Source organism: Aotus nancymaae, unplaced genomic scaffold (assembly GCF_030222135.1).
Source record: "Aotus nancymaae isolate 86718 unplaced genomic scaffold, 86718_ANA_hifiasm-v0.15.2.pri h1tg000108l, whole genome shotgun sequence".
Taxonomy (NCBI): Eukaryota; Metazoa; Chordata; class Mammalia; order Primates; family Aotidae; genus Aotus; species Aotus nancymaae.
The window spans coordinates 43,938,395-43,950,672 of NW_026988523.1; the positions used below are offsets into that span (position 1 = coordinate 43,938,395).

At 43.2% G+C, this 12,278-nt stretch overlaps 1 protein-coding gene across 1 annotated transcript in view; it reads right to left on the bottom strand.

Annotated features, from left to right (window-relative positions):
- Window positions 1-12,278, bottom strand: part of RXRG (retinoid X receptor gamma) — a 195,545-nt gene that overhangs the window by 90,483 nt on the left and 92,784 nt on the right. Inside the window, exon 2 of the mRNA XM_012468899.3 lies at window positions 4,935-5,062. The gene's annotated coding sequence lies outside the window, so the exon portion shown is untranslated. The remainder of the gene's footprint in view (window positions 1-4,934; window positions 5,063-12,278) is intronic.

Below are 12,278 nucleotides of genomic sequence, written 5' to 3' on the forward strand. Positions count from 1 at the left end.
GTGAGTGCTTCTGACACTTCAAATTGTACACCAAAGCAGGGCAAGTGGTACAAAGCACTGGCATTGGCTAAGGATAACATGGATATTTCCTGGAAAATGAGTAGGAGGCATAGCTGTCAATGGCCCTTAAGCCTGATTCATACTAACCAAGCCAAGGTCAAGGTGGCTCCATTAAACACCTTCACTAAGGATGTTTTCCAAGGAAAACAGTTTTATAACTTTCAGATTCAAGCTAAAAGTGACATTGGGTTAAGGAAATGTCTTACTTATTTGGAGGTTGCTTTAGCAATTAGCTTGAATCTGCGATTGGCACCTCAGCTCTTTGTATATGAGCAAGAGCCACCAACACGCTGGATTAAGAAAGGTTATACTCAAGCATTTTAAAGCTTTTTAAAAACACTCTATTGGTGATTTGTCTAAGCCTCATAAGCTTTTGCTCTCTAGGCAGAACAAAGATGAACTCCAGTTTCTAACCAAATTAGCACTTATCTTCATTATAAAATAGGGGTAGTAGTGTCACTTTCCTTAAAGGACTGAGCTGAGGCTTGTAAAGCATTCGGGAAAGCATTCAGCACAGCACTCAGCACAGCACTCAGCATAAATGCTCCCAGTCAAGGTTAACTGTTGTTGCTGTGGTTGGGGCTTTGTTGCTGCTGTTATTCCATTATTCAACAGACCTGTACTAGACACAGTGAATTCTAAGAAGAATACACCAGAGGTCCAGTCCCTCAAGATACTCAAAGCCTCCAGGGAGGGATGGATGTGCAAATGTGTTCTTATACTAAGTAGGAACTTCTTTAAGGTCTGAACAGAGCGCTCTAGGTACCCAGAGGGGAGCCAAGGATTACCTTCACAGAGGAGATCATCTTTTATATGGGTTTTAAGGAACATGTGGGAATTTGCCTAGCAAGGGAAAGGGTTTGCAAGGCAAAGAATATAGCATATACAGAAGCTTGAGTTAATGAAAGTCATAGTTAGTGAACTTTGAGGAACAGTGGTGAGTCCTGGGTTACTGAAGCAGAGGTCACCCGAGGAAGGCCAGGAGAAGCGCTGGAGAGTTGCTGGGGGCCAGAGCGTGAAAGATCTCACAGAGTAAGACAAGGATTTGGCACTGATCCCACTAGCCACAGGCGTCAACAGATTTCATGGGGAAATAATGTGATTTGATTTATATTTTATGAAGATAAGTTTGGTGCCAACAGGGAAAGATAAAATCTGGAGTTTAAAAACACAGGAGATAAGGCAGTGGAACAGCTTGGTGGGGAGTAATAGCCCCACTCGCTTCGCTGAACCCTCTATGCAGTGGTTGTGCTCAGAGCTGATCTGCTGCCACCGGGGCCTCATGGCCCCCTGCAGCCCATCTGAGGAGGAGAAGGCCTAGGGGATGAGAAACAGGACTTCAGTTGGCACTCAATGCAGACACTATGCTGAAGAGAGCTGCAGGGTTTTAGAACAATGTCAGAAGTTAGTTGTTCTTTTCACCAGTAAGAAAAAGCCTTCATCTGTTTCCAAAATCCCCTTTAAGTGGACATTTTGATGGATAAGTACTGAAGATGGTACACAAAGATTCCTAGATTATGTCCCCAACCTTCCATTCAAGTCCCTCACCTTAATTCATATATTTTGTTTTATCTTTGAAATATGCTTGGGGAATTATGTTTGGAAGATGAACTTCAGAAGAGGAGCTCTATTAAGCATAAAAAAAACAGGATGACCAACTATCCTGGTTTATCCAAGACTATTCTTGTTTTATCACTGAAAGTCCACCATCCCAGAAAACTGCCCCTGCTGCCCTCCATCTCAGGCAAACCAGGACGGCTGGTCATCCGAAAGAGCTATTATAAACACTGTACTATGAAAAAAGACTGTGATTCAGCACTTATGAAATTCAGAACTTATAGATATGAGTTTTACTTGGGGGAAAACTAGGTGATGATTTTTTTTCTCTATGTAAATTTAGGATGCCATACTTAAGAACTTTCTTCCTCTAATAAAGCCAACATGTTACTTATAAAAGATAGGAGACAGGAAACTAATAACCATAATAATAGTGACCGCTAATGTACTGCTCATGAACTATATTTCAGGCAGTGTTCTAAGTGCTTTCCATAAATAAGTCATTTGACTCTCACAACAGCCTTATCATATTCATCCCCATTTTACAGATGAGGAAATAGAGGCACAGCGATCACACACATAATAAATGTACATGGTGGAATTTGGATTTGAACTGAGGCTGTCTAGGTCCAAAGTCCACGCTTTCAAATATTTCCTATATATAACGTATAAATAACTCATTTATTAAGCCTCTACTATGTACCAATCATTGTACTGAGTGTGCATTCCATAAAGTACCTCCTTTAACCCTCACAATAGTCTGTCTGGTACCAGATACGTCATTCATTCATTTATTATTTGTTAAGCTTATGCCTGTTTAAGAATTATAATATTGTATTTTTGTAGGTGAAGAAGGATGGGGGTTTGCACCAAAGCAGTAGCAGTGAAAATGTATAGGAGAGGTAAGAGTCAAGAAAAATTTCTGAAGTAAAAACATAAGAATATGATGATTAGTTGAACACAAGGAATGAGGAAAAATAAATCATTTAGGACGACCCTGGGATTTTGACCTGAGGGATTGGATGGGTGGTAGTCTATCAATCAAAATCAAAACTACAAGATCTGCCTCGATAGGGGCTATACACTGAATGTTTGTGTCCCCCTAAAAGTCATATGATGAAATCCTAACCCCCAATGTGATGGCATTAGGAGGTGGGGCCTTTGAAAGGTAATTAGGTCATGGGGCAGAGCTTTCATGAATGGAATTAGTGCCCTTATTTAAAAAAAAAAAAAAAAAAACACCTGGGAGAGCATCTGTGCCTATTCTGCCATGTGAGGACACAGAGAGAAAACAGTCATTTATAAACCAGGAAGCAAGTCTTACAATATACCAAATTTTCCAGCACTTTGATCTAAGACTTTCCAGCCTCCAGAAATGTGAGAAATAAATTTTTATTGTTTATAAGCTACCCAGCCTATGACGATTTCTCACAGATGCTCAAAGGGACTAAGACAAGAGAGAAGATAACGAGTTCCTATTGAAATATATTAAGTTTCAGCTACTAAAGAGCGTACTAGTCGAAATGACCAGAAAGCCTGGAAACTTAAGTCTGGAGTTCAGTAGCAATGGTTGGAAGTCAGTATCCTAGACTTGGTGATTAGCGTCACAGGTGTAAGGAAGATTATCCAGAGAAGATGACAAATGATAGAGCCCTACAGAATGTCAACATTTTAGGGAGGGCAGAGGAGAGTTTGCCAAGGAGCCTGAGAAGACTTGAGAAGAGGGAAGAGAATCAGAAAACAAGTGGTTGCCCAGAAACCAGTGGAGGAGCAGGTGATGGTCAGCAGGGCCAGTGCTGTGAGAGGATAAACAGGCAGAGGGCTGGAAACAGAGCATTAGGACCAGGGTCTGATTGAGGAGGGAGGACACCAGATCCGAACATGAACAGACAGCAGCAAGTCATCCCACTTCTGACCTTAGTCCCCTGACATTCCCTCAGCCAGGAATAAAATCAACCCCAATGCTGAGGGCAAGGCTAAGTCTGCCTCCTGGGGAGTTGGGGACTCTAGCTTCTGAGTCTGAAAGTTAAAGGAACAGGGTGGGGGACCAGGGAGACAGGCCACTACTATTTACACATTCATTTCCAGACACTGCTCCAGGCTATAAGACCAGCTCTAAACAGCCACAGAAACAAAACACAAGGCAAAAGCAAACAATTTAAAAACAAAACAACGAAAACAAAAATAAAAATAAGACCACACACATATACTCCCTTTTATGGCAGGAAAAAAAAAAAAAAAGAAAAACTAATTCTACCTAATGAAATTTCCCGGACAGGTTTATGGCTGCCCGTTTATGGCTGCCTGACCTCCAACCCTAGGCTGGAGAATAACTGAGTTTTATTAAACATCAGCAAAATATGAATGAAGAGAGGGACAAGCTTTCGAAGGGTCTCATTTCATGTCCAAGCCCAAATAGCTCACAGTTGACCTTGAAGCTATGGAACATAATTTTTCCTTCAAGATGATAGAGAAAATACAAAGTCGTGACATGGTTCTGATGGTAACCATCACATTCATGTGAAGCAGCTCTGTTTTTAATACCCCCTCGGGAGAAAACACAGACAGTTATGAGCTGAGCTAAGGAAAGATACGTGAATGCACACCTGACCTCATTCAACTCTAAGCGATTCAGCTCGAGAAAAAAACATGTTATTTGAAGTCAGATGTCTGACCTTCCTGTGTGAGTTGCCCATTATTTATCTTCACTTGAGTGGTATTGCCTGGGTCCATTCTTATGCTCTGAAACCAGGCTCCATACCCAAGTCTGTGTGATCATCCGGGCATTACGAGGTCTCCACACTAGTCCAACACACTTCATTTTTTAAGTAGCAGGAGGACTGAGCAGAGCATTTCTGTGGGGAGAGATCCACCCAGGCTGCTTCAGGCTGATAAGCCCCCATCATAAATTACACCACAACTGGAGCTTCAGCCTCTTGCCATCAACTTGCCTTTCTCTTGGAAAGATACCAGCTCTGTCCCCTGAAATAAATCCTTTATTTTCAGAGTCCTAGGGGATTCCAAGGAGCAGGAAAAGGAGCGAGAGAAGACCCTCCCTCCCAGGGCAAATCATCCCATGCTGCTGTTTCCAAGCCTCAAGCTAACATCTCATTCTGGCTGCGCTCCCTTCTGGATCTCAGCAGCAATCCTACCACAGGGTGATGTGGTATTTCCAGTCTTCCACTTCGCCATCCCCCACATCCTCTTTCCAGCTGTTGTCAAAGCAACAGGCAAATTCACTGGGAGATTCAATGAGAAGAGATGGTCAGGTGGGAGGGGTGGGATAGGAGGAAAACATACTGAGATAAGAAAAGCACCTGGTCCTCAGAGAACACATTCCTGGAATGCTGGGCTGCATCTCCATGGCATATGCTTTCCCACTGGCTGCTGGATCTAAGTCTGAGCTTTAGAATTCATTTTCTTTGGCCTCAAAAGATTCTCAGACCTGCAACAGGATAAAGAGAGAGAGATGCAAGGCTCTTGGGTTGGTCTTCAGAACTACAGTTTGCACACTGTAGCCTACATGCCTGCACAGGTCCAAAGATACACATTGACTAGAAAGACCCGGACCCAGCCTGCTCCAGTTCTATCCTATCCTTCTAGTCAATGACCCCGCTAAAAGCAGGGTAAGTGGCTGTCTGAACCCTGAGGCTACTAAGTCCTAGAGTGGAACCTGTGAGCTCCTGAGCTTAAATCCCAGCCGCTTCCAATTCCAAACATTTTCCCAGCGAAATCACTTTTTCTGGTCATCTCATCAACTACTTGTGCATTACTTAATGGACGAGTCAGTTTGGCTGTTGGGGCTGCCAAAAGTAAAACCCCAATTCATTTGGTGGGTTTCTTAAAACTCTTACTGAAAACAATTTAATTCAGTCAAGCTGTATTTCTTCCTAGGACAGTTTCAAACCTTGGAAGAAGAGGAATCACCATGTCACCTATCTCGACTGGTAAGTGGGTTCTGAGGCTGTGCTGATGCATGTGTCTGTAGCAACTGGGGAAAATAGTCCATTTAAAAGTTGCAACAGTGACCTCCACACTATGGGAGAGGTTATAACATCACATAGCCATTTGGTTCTGTATGGACTCTTTCCCCAAATATGCAATTTAAAGTTGACTGTATGGGTGCTTGGGCACGCTGTGGGGTCTGGTCAGGGGTGGGTGCCCAACCTGGCCTGACCCCACATACTCCCCACCCTCTGCACTCTGATGCTGCCTGCGTGCCAAGCCCATCCCAGGCAGGATGATAGTGAAGTATTTCCTGGGCTGGAGCATGCTCCGGAGTTCCTGGGACCAAGTGTCTGCTGCCTGATGACAGCGGTACCCAAATCCCTACAGCAAACACATTGCACGGGGTGGAGACCCCTGAGCTCCTGTCCTGGCGACCTGACCGAGACCAGCAGATGCCCCGCTGGGCTGAGCCACTGTTTGCCCAGTGCCACTCGCTCAGTGTCCACCCTGAAACACTCTACTCTGAAGCCACCGAATCAGACGTGACCACTTCACCTGGAACATCAACCACACCCGGCTGTGGAGGTGGCGGAACCACGTGCTTACTCTGAGAACTCTGGCAGCAGCACCTGGACGCCAATCCACTGGAAGGCCTGGGTATCCTATAGCTTACTTAAGCATCTCCAGAGCTGTCCAGGAATTTGGTCTCACCCAGTTCAAAACCAATGCGATCAAGACGATGAAGGGTTTTGAATACATCTCGTCCAAGCTGCACAGTGTGGCCCCTTACAAAACACAGCTAAGGGAGCCAAGGAGAAGGCAAAAGAGACAGCACTGGACGCTACAGAGAAGGCCAAGGACCCGGCCAGCCAGGCAGCGCCCAAATGGCAGCCACGGTTAGTGTAGCTAGCCCACCACGCCACAGCACCCCAGACAGCTCAGCTCAACTTCCCCTTCCCTCTCCCCTTTGTATAATTATTATTAAAAATCAACCTCCAGCCTCCACTTTTAATTTTTTAAATTAAAAAAAATTAAATATTTAAAGTTAATTGTAAATGATTTTTATTTTGAGATGTCTGTGCGAATTTCCTTATAACCTTGCATTCTATTAGACACTTACGGTTTCTCCCAAAAAAATCCAGCAAGGAATCAACCTTTTGCCCCTTAGGTCAGGAAATGGTCTTACCAATGCTAAGGAGAGCAAAGTTCTTTAAAATTTAGGGCTCCCTCTAGGGCAACATATCTGTTGCTCCCTCAAAGCAACAGATAAGGCTTTGAGCATATCCTCAGTTCTGATCCTATCCCAGCAACTCCAGCCTGTAGCTGCTCCTCAGAGAAGGCTACACTAGAAAGCTTCATTGGGTTCTCATGAAAAGAAGGCGGCTAGGAAAAGAAACTCCCCCCATTCTTCCATGACACCATGTCTTCCAATAACAATGGTTAACATTTATTGAGCTTTTACTATGTGCTAGGCACTATTCTAAGTGTACTCCCAAATCTAATCGTTGTAACGACTTTCTGATGGTGGTACTATCATTATCTCCACTTTACAGGTGGGGAAACTGAGACACAAAGAGATCAAGCAACTTACCTAGAGTCATACAAGGAGTAAGTAACAGTGCCAGGATTCTAGCAAAGGAAGTCTGGCTACAGGGTTCATCTCTTAACTGCTATATCCCAGCAGCTCTTGAACCTGAGTATGAAGAAGCACCTGGAAGGCTTGGCAAATACAGATTGCTGGGCCTTGCTCCCAGAGTTTCTGATTCAGTAGTCCTGGATGGGACCTGAGGATTTACTTCGATTTGTTTCCCCTAGAAGTACTGATGCATTACTACTTCCAGGGGAAAACTACCACTGCTATTCCCCCTAAAAGTAGTGATGCAACCATCAGTGTGTATGATCCTTCACCTGCAGCTACTAGGGCAGTGGTGATGAACAGGGTGAGATTCCCACTGTGAAGCATACTGGATGGATAGGAGCGCTTCATCACAGCTCACCCAACGTTGCTCAGATCCAGAGAGTGAATTCAACAAGCCCATCTACACCAGTCATTGCACCATGAGGATCTGGTGGACAGCAGGAGCCAGTGTCTAAAGAATACAGGGCTGGAGAATAAAGGGACATAAGAACCAAAGCATGAGTTGAAACAGGGTAACAGGGGATAGGCTGAGGAAACTTCTGGAGTGGCAAGCCAGTATCCACAGCTGGACCTGTTTAGATGGACAGGAAGGGATCACACAGATACTCTCTCACCCAGCTCACCTCATCAGTTGTGGCATGTGCTTGCAAGCCTGCCATGAAACTGGAAGAAGCGGGAGGCCAGCCCAGTTTTCAAACTCAGACTCGCAAAACTTGTGTCCTTACTGAGGCCCTCAACCTCTGAGTTAAGGAATGTGTTTGTTTGTTTGAGACAGAGTCTCATTCTGTCACCCAGGCTGGAGTGCAGTGGCACGATCTCAGCTTACTGCAACTTCCGCCTCCTGGGTTCAAGTGATTCTCCTGCCTCAGCTTCCCTAGGAGCTGGGACTACAGGCACATGCCACCACACCCAGCTAATTTTGTTTTTTTATTTTTAGTAGAGATGGGGTTTTACCATGTTGGCCAGGCTGGTCTCGATCTCCTGACCCAAGGTGATCCGCCCACCTCAGCCTTCCAAAGTGCTGGGATTACAGGCGTGAGCCACCACACCTGGCTAGGAATTTGTTACTAGCAGTGATTAATGTGTGAAAGTTTGTAAATATCTTATTTATATACATGCTTTACTTATATCACTTAGAACTGAGTTGACTTTGAGTGATAACTCCTCTCTTACTAGTATTCCAGTGGTTTTTTTTTTAATTGAAAGAATGGGAAAACAGCCAGAAGTCTGGGAATTGCACATAATCTGAGGACTACCCATGGGGTGTGGCATGACATCAGGGAACTTAACCAGTTAGAGAAGGAAACGGTGAGAACCCAGTGCTGGGGCCAAGAAACCTGAGGAGCCTCAAGGAAATAACACGAGATGACATGGAATAGTTGCTGAAGGCCTGTTGCATATTTCAGAGAATCTGGGAGGTGCAAAGACCCCAGTGCTCTATGCCCACAATGGCAGAAGATGGAAGAATCAAGCTAATACCAGATGGTCCTACATAGCCCTGGACTAATGATCCACCTGATGCTCATCATAAATCTTTTTCTCCCTAAAAGAGCTCCAATGATTTTATAATCTGGCTTCACTCATTTGCAATTTTTTAACAGTAATATTCAGATACTAACTGCAGGAACAGAAAGGTACTTAAACCCATTCTTTTTTTTTTTTAAGTGATTCATTTACAATTTACGTATTAACGACTTGTGGTAGCCAGCCTCCACGGTGCCTCCCAGTAAGCCCCCTTTCCTGGATCTATTCATGCCCCAGAGTAGTCCTATTCTACATCAGACCAGGGTTGGTCTGTGTGACAAATAAAAGATGGCATGGGTGGCCGGGAGCTGTGGCTCGTGCCTGTAATCCCAGCACTTTGGGAGGCCGAGGCAGGTGGATCATGAGGTCAAGAGATCGAGACCATCCTGGTCAACACGGTGAAACCTCATCTCTACTAAAAATACAAAAAATTAGCTGGGCATGGTGGCACGTGCCTGTAATCCCAGCTACTCAGGAGGCTGAGGCAGGAGAATTGCCTGAACCCAGGAGGCGGAGGTTGCGGTGAGCCGAGATCGTGCCACTGCACTCCAGACTGGTGACAGAGTGAGACTCGGTCTCAAAAAAAAAAGGCGTAAGTGATGATGTTTGCCTTCCTGCACCAGGTCACAGAAGATACTGCTGCTTTCACCTCGCCCTCTTGGGCCACTTTTTCTTAGAGAAGACAGCTGCCACACTGTAAGAACACCCAAGCAGTCCTATAGAGAGTTCCACTTGAAGAAGAATTTGAGGCACCCATTTTCCAGCCTTGCAAGTGTACTATCTTGGAAGAGATCCTGCAGTGCCAGTCAAGCTTGCAAATGACTGCAGCTTCATGAGAGTTCCCGAGCTAGAACCTCTCAGCTAACCCACTTCCAGAAACCATGTATGATCACACATGTTTGTTGTTGTCTTTGATCATTTAATTTGGAGTAATTTGTTATGGGTGATAGAAAACCCATATATAACTCATGTGCTAATTACAAATTACTATCATCATTCATTCAAACCAGAAACCCAAGGACACTTATTTTCTACAACTTAGGAAATATTTAATAAAAATTTGTTACTAATTCCCCAGAAATAGCTCAAAAAATTTCAGGTTTTGTCATATTTATGTGAATTGGCTTCTGACTTTGGTATATTATTTATTTGGGATTAGAGTCTGTTCTCAATTGGTATATTATTTATTTGGGATTAGAGTCTGTTCTCTATGGTGGCCTTCCAGAGACAGGTCATTGGGAAGCTAGTCTACTGTACATTTGGATATATTTTATGATGATATCTAGGCTGTTATTTGGGACATGAATTAACAAGTTATTTGTGATTATTTTAAAAGCCAAAGAGTCTCATCAAAGGAATTTATTTTCCTCTCATGAATTTGGCAAAAAGTTTTTAATGGTACCAGGAAGGAATGAGCAGCAAAGGTAATCTCTGGGTATTTTTACCACATCTAAAATAGATCAAAAATTTTCAGGATGATTCTTCCTGTATAGCAGAAGTTAGAGAGAAAATATAAAACCCAAATTATTATTTCTCACCACAGGAAAGGTGTGAACAAGAAGCAGTGTCAAAAGAAACTTGTTCTGCTCAGGCCAGTACATCATCCTGAGAGATTACACTCCCTGTTTCCTATGGCTTCATGACTTAGTTGGATCCGTGAGTTCTGAGAACATCTGACATAGCAACATCTGGGAGACAAGAGAAGAAACAAAATCTACAGCAAAATATGAACTCTGTTTAAATTGGTCCCATCCTTAATTATATGTTGCCCTTTAATCAGTGCAAATAAGCAAAAGCTAGCAATATTTGCAAAGGTCTTAGTTATGACTTATTTTCCTCTAGAAAGAATTGTACCCACCAATTACTGACTGAGAAATGAAAGAAACCAAACTTTAATCAAGATTGTTGCCTAAAGACCAAAGAAAAGTAGGCCATCCAGAACATATTTCCCAAATATTTCAGCATAGTGTTTTCCCATATACTGCTACAGCCCCTTATTATCTGATGAGAATTTGTTTTTTATCCCTCTACCCCCAGGAAGCCCCTTCTGATACCTAGATGTATGAAGAACTCTCGTCTCTGCTCTCCCTCCATGCAATAAGAATTTTGAAGGCTTGATTTTGTTTAACTCATTTTAGGGCCTCAGCGCCTAGTACAGAGCCTGGCACATAGGAACAAATTATATGTGTTGTCCTAAAGTACATCGAACTCATTATTTTCCTATCATAACGTTCTGCTTCTTCTCCAGTGGTGCTTATTTGACAATTCTCTTTGATGTAATTTCTCTGCCCATTCCCTTTTACGGCTCTCATTCTGAAGGTTTGTGTTTTACTGTCTGGATCAGCAGCAGGCAAAAAAAAAAAAAGAAAAAAAAAGACAAACATCTCCACATTTTTGCCCAGTCTGTGAGAATCTTACAACCTAAAACACTACCATGTAACTTTACACTCAGTAGGATGGCTATAAGCAGAAAAACAAAACAAAAACAAAAACAGATAATAACAAATGTTGGTGAGGATGTGGAGAAACTGGAACCCTCATACACTGCTGGTGGGAACGTAAAATGGTGCAGCCACTGTGGAAAACAGTTTGGCAGTTTCTCACAAAGTTAATCATAAAAGTACCAAATGACCCAACAATTCCACTCCTAGGTATACACCCAAGAGAATCAGAAACAAGTCTTCAAACAAAAACTTGTATACAAGTGTCCAAAGCAGTACTATTCACTATAGCCAAAGGCGGAAACAATTCAAATGTCCATTAACTCATGAATGAATAATTATATGCCAAATCTCCTCACAATGGAGTATTATTTGGTCATAAAAGGAATGCAGTTGTGATATATACTATAGCACAAATGAAGCTTAAGAACAGTATGTTGGCCAGGCGCGGTGGCTCATGCCTGTAATCCCAGCACTTTGGGAGGCCGAGGCAGGTGGATCATGAGGTCAAGAGATCGAGACCATCCTGGTCAACACGGTGAAACCTCATCTCTACTAAAAATACAAAAAATTAGCTGGGCATGGTGGCACGTGCCTGTAATCCCAGCTACTCAGGAGGCTGAGGCAGGAGAATTGCCTGAACCCAGGAGGCGGAGGTTGCGGTGAGCCGAGATCGCGCCATTGCACTCCAGCCTGGGTAACAAGAGCGAAACTCCATCTCAAAAAAAAAAGAACAGTATGTTAAGTGAAGGAAGCCAGGAAGCCAGTTACAAAAGACTAAAAGATATGTTATAAAATATCAATTATATGATGTGTCCAGAATAGGCAAATCTATAGGGACAGAAAATAGATTACTAGTTTATTAGGTCCTGGGGGAGGGTGAAAAAAATAGGTAATTAATAACTAAAGAATAGTTTCTCTTTGTGATGATGAAAATGTTCTAAAATTGACTGTGACAATGGTTGCACATATCTGTGAATGTACTAAAAACTACTGAATTGCACATTCTAAATGGGTGAATTATATGATATGTGAATTATTAGTAGTAGTATTTTGAGACAAGGTCTTGTTCTGTCTCCCAGGCTAGAGTGCAGTGGCACCACCTCTGC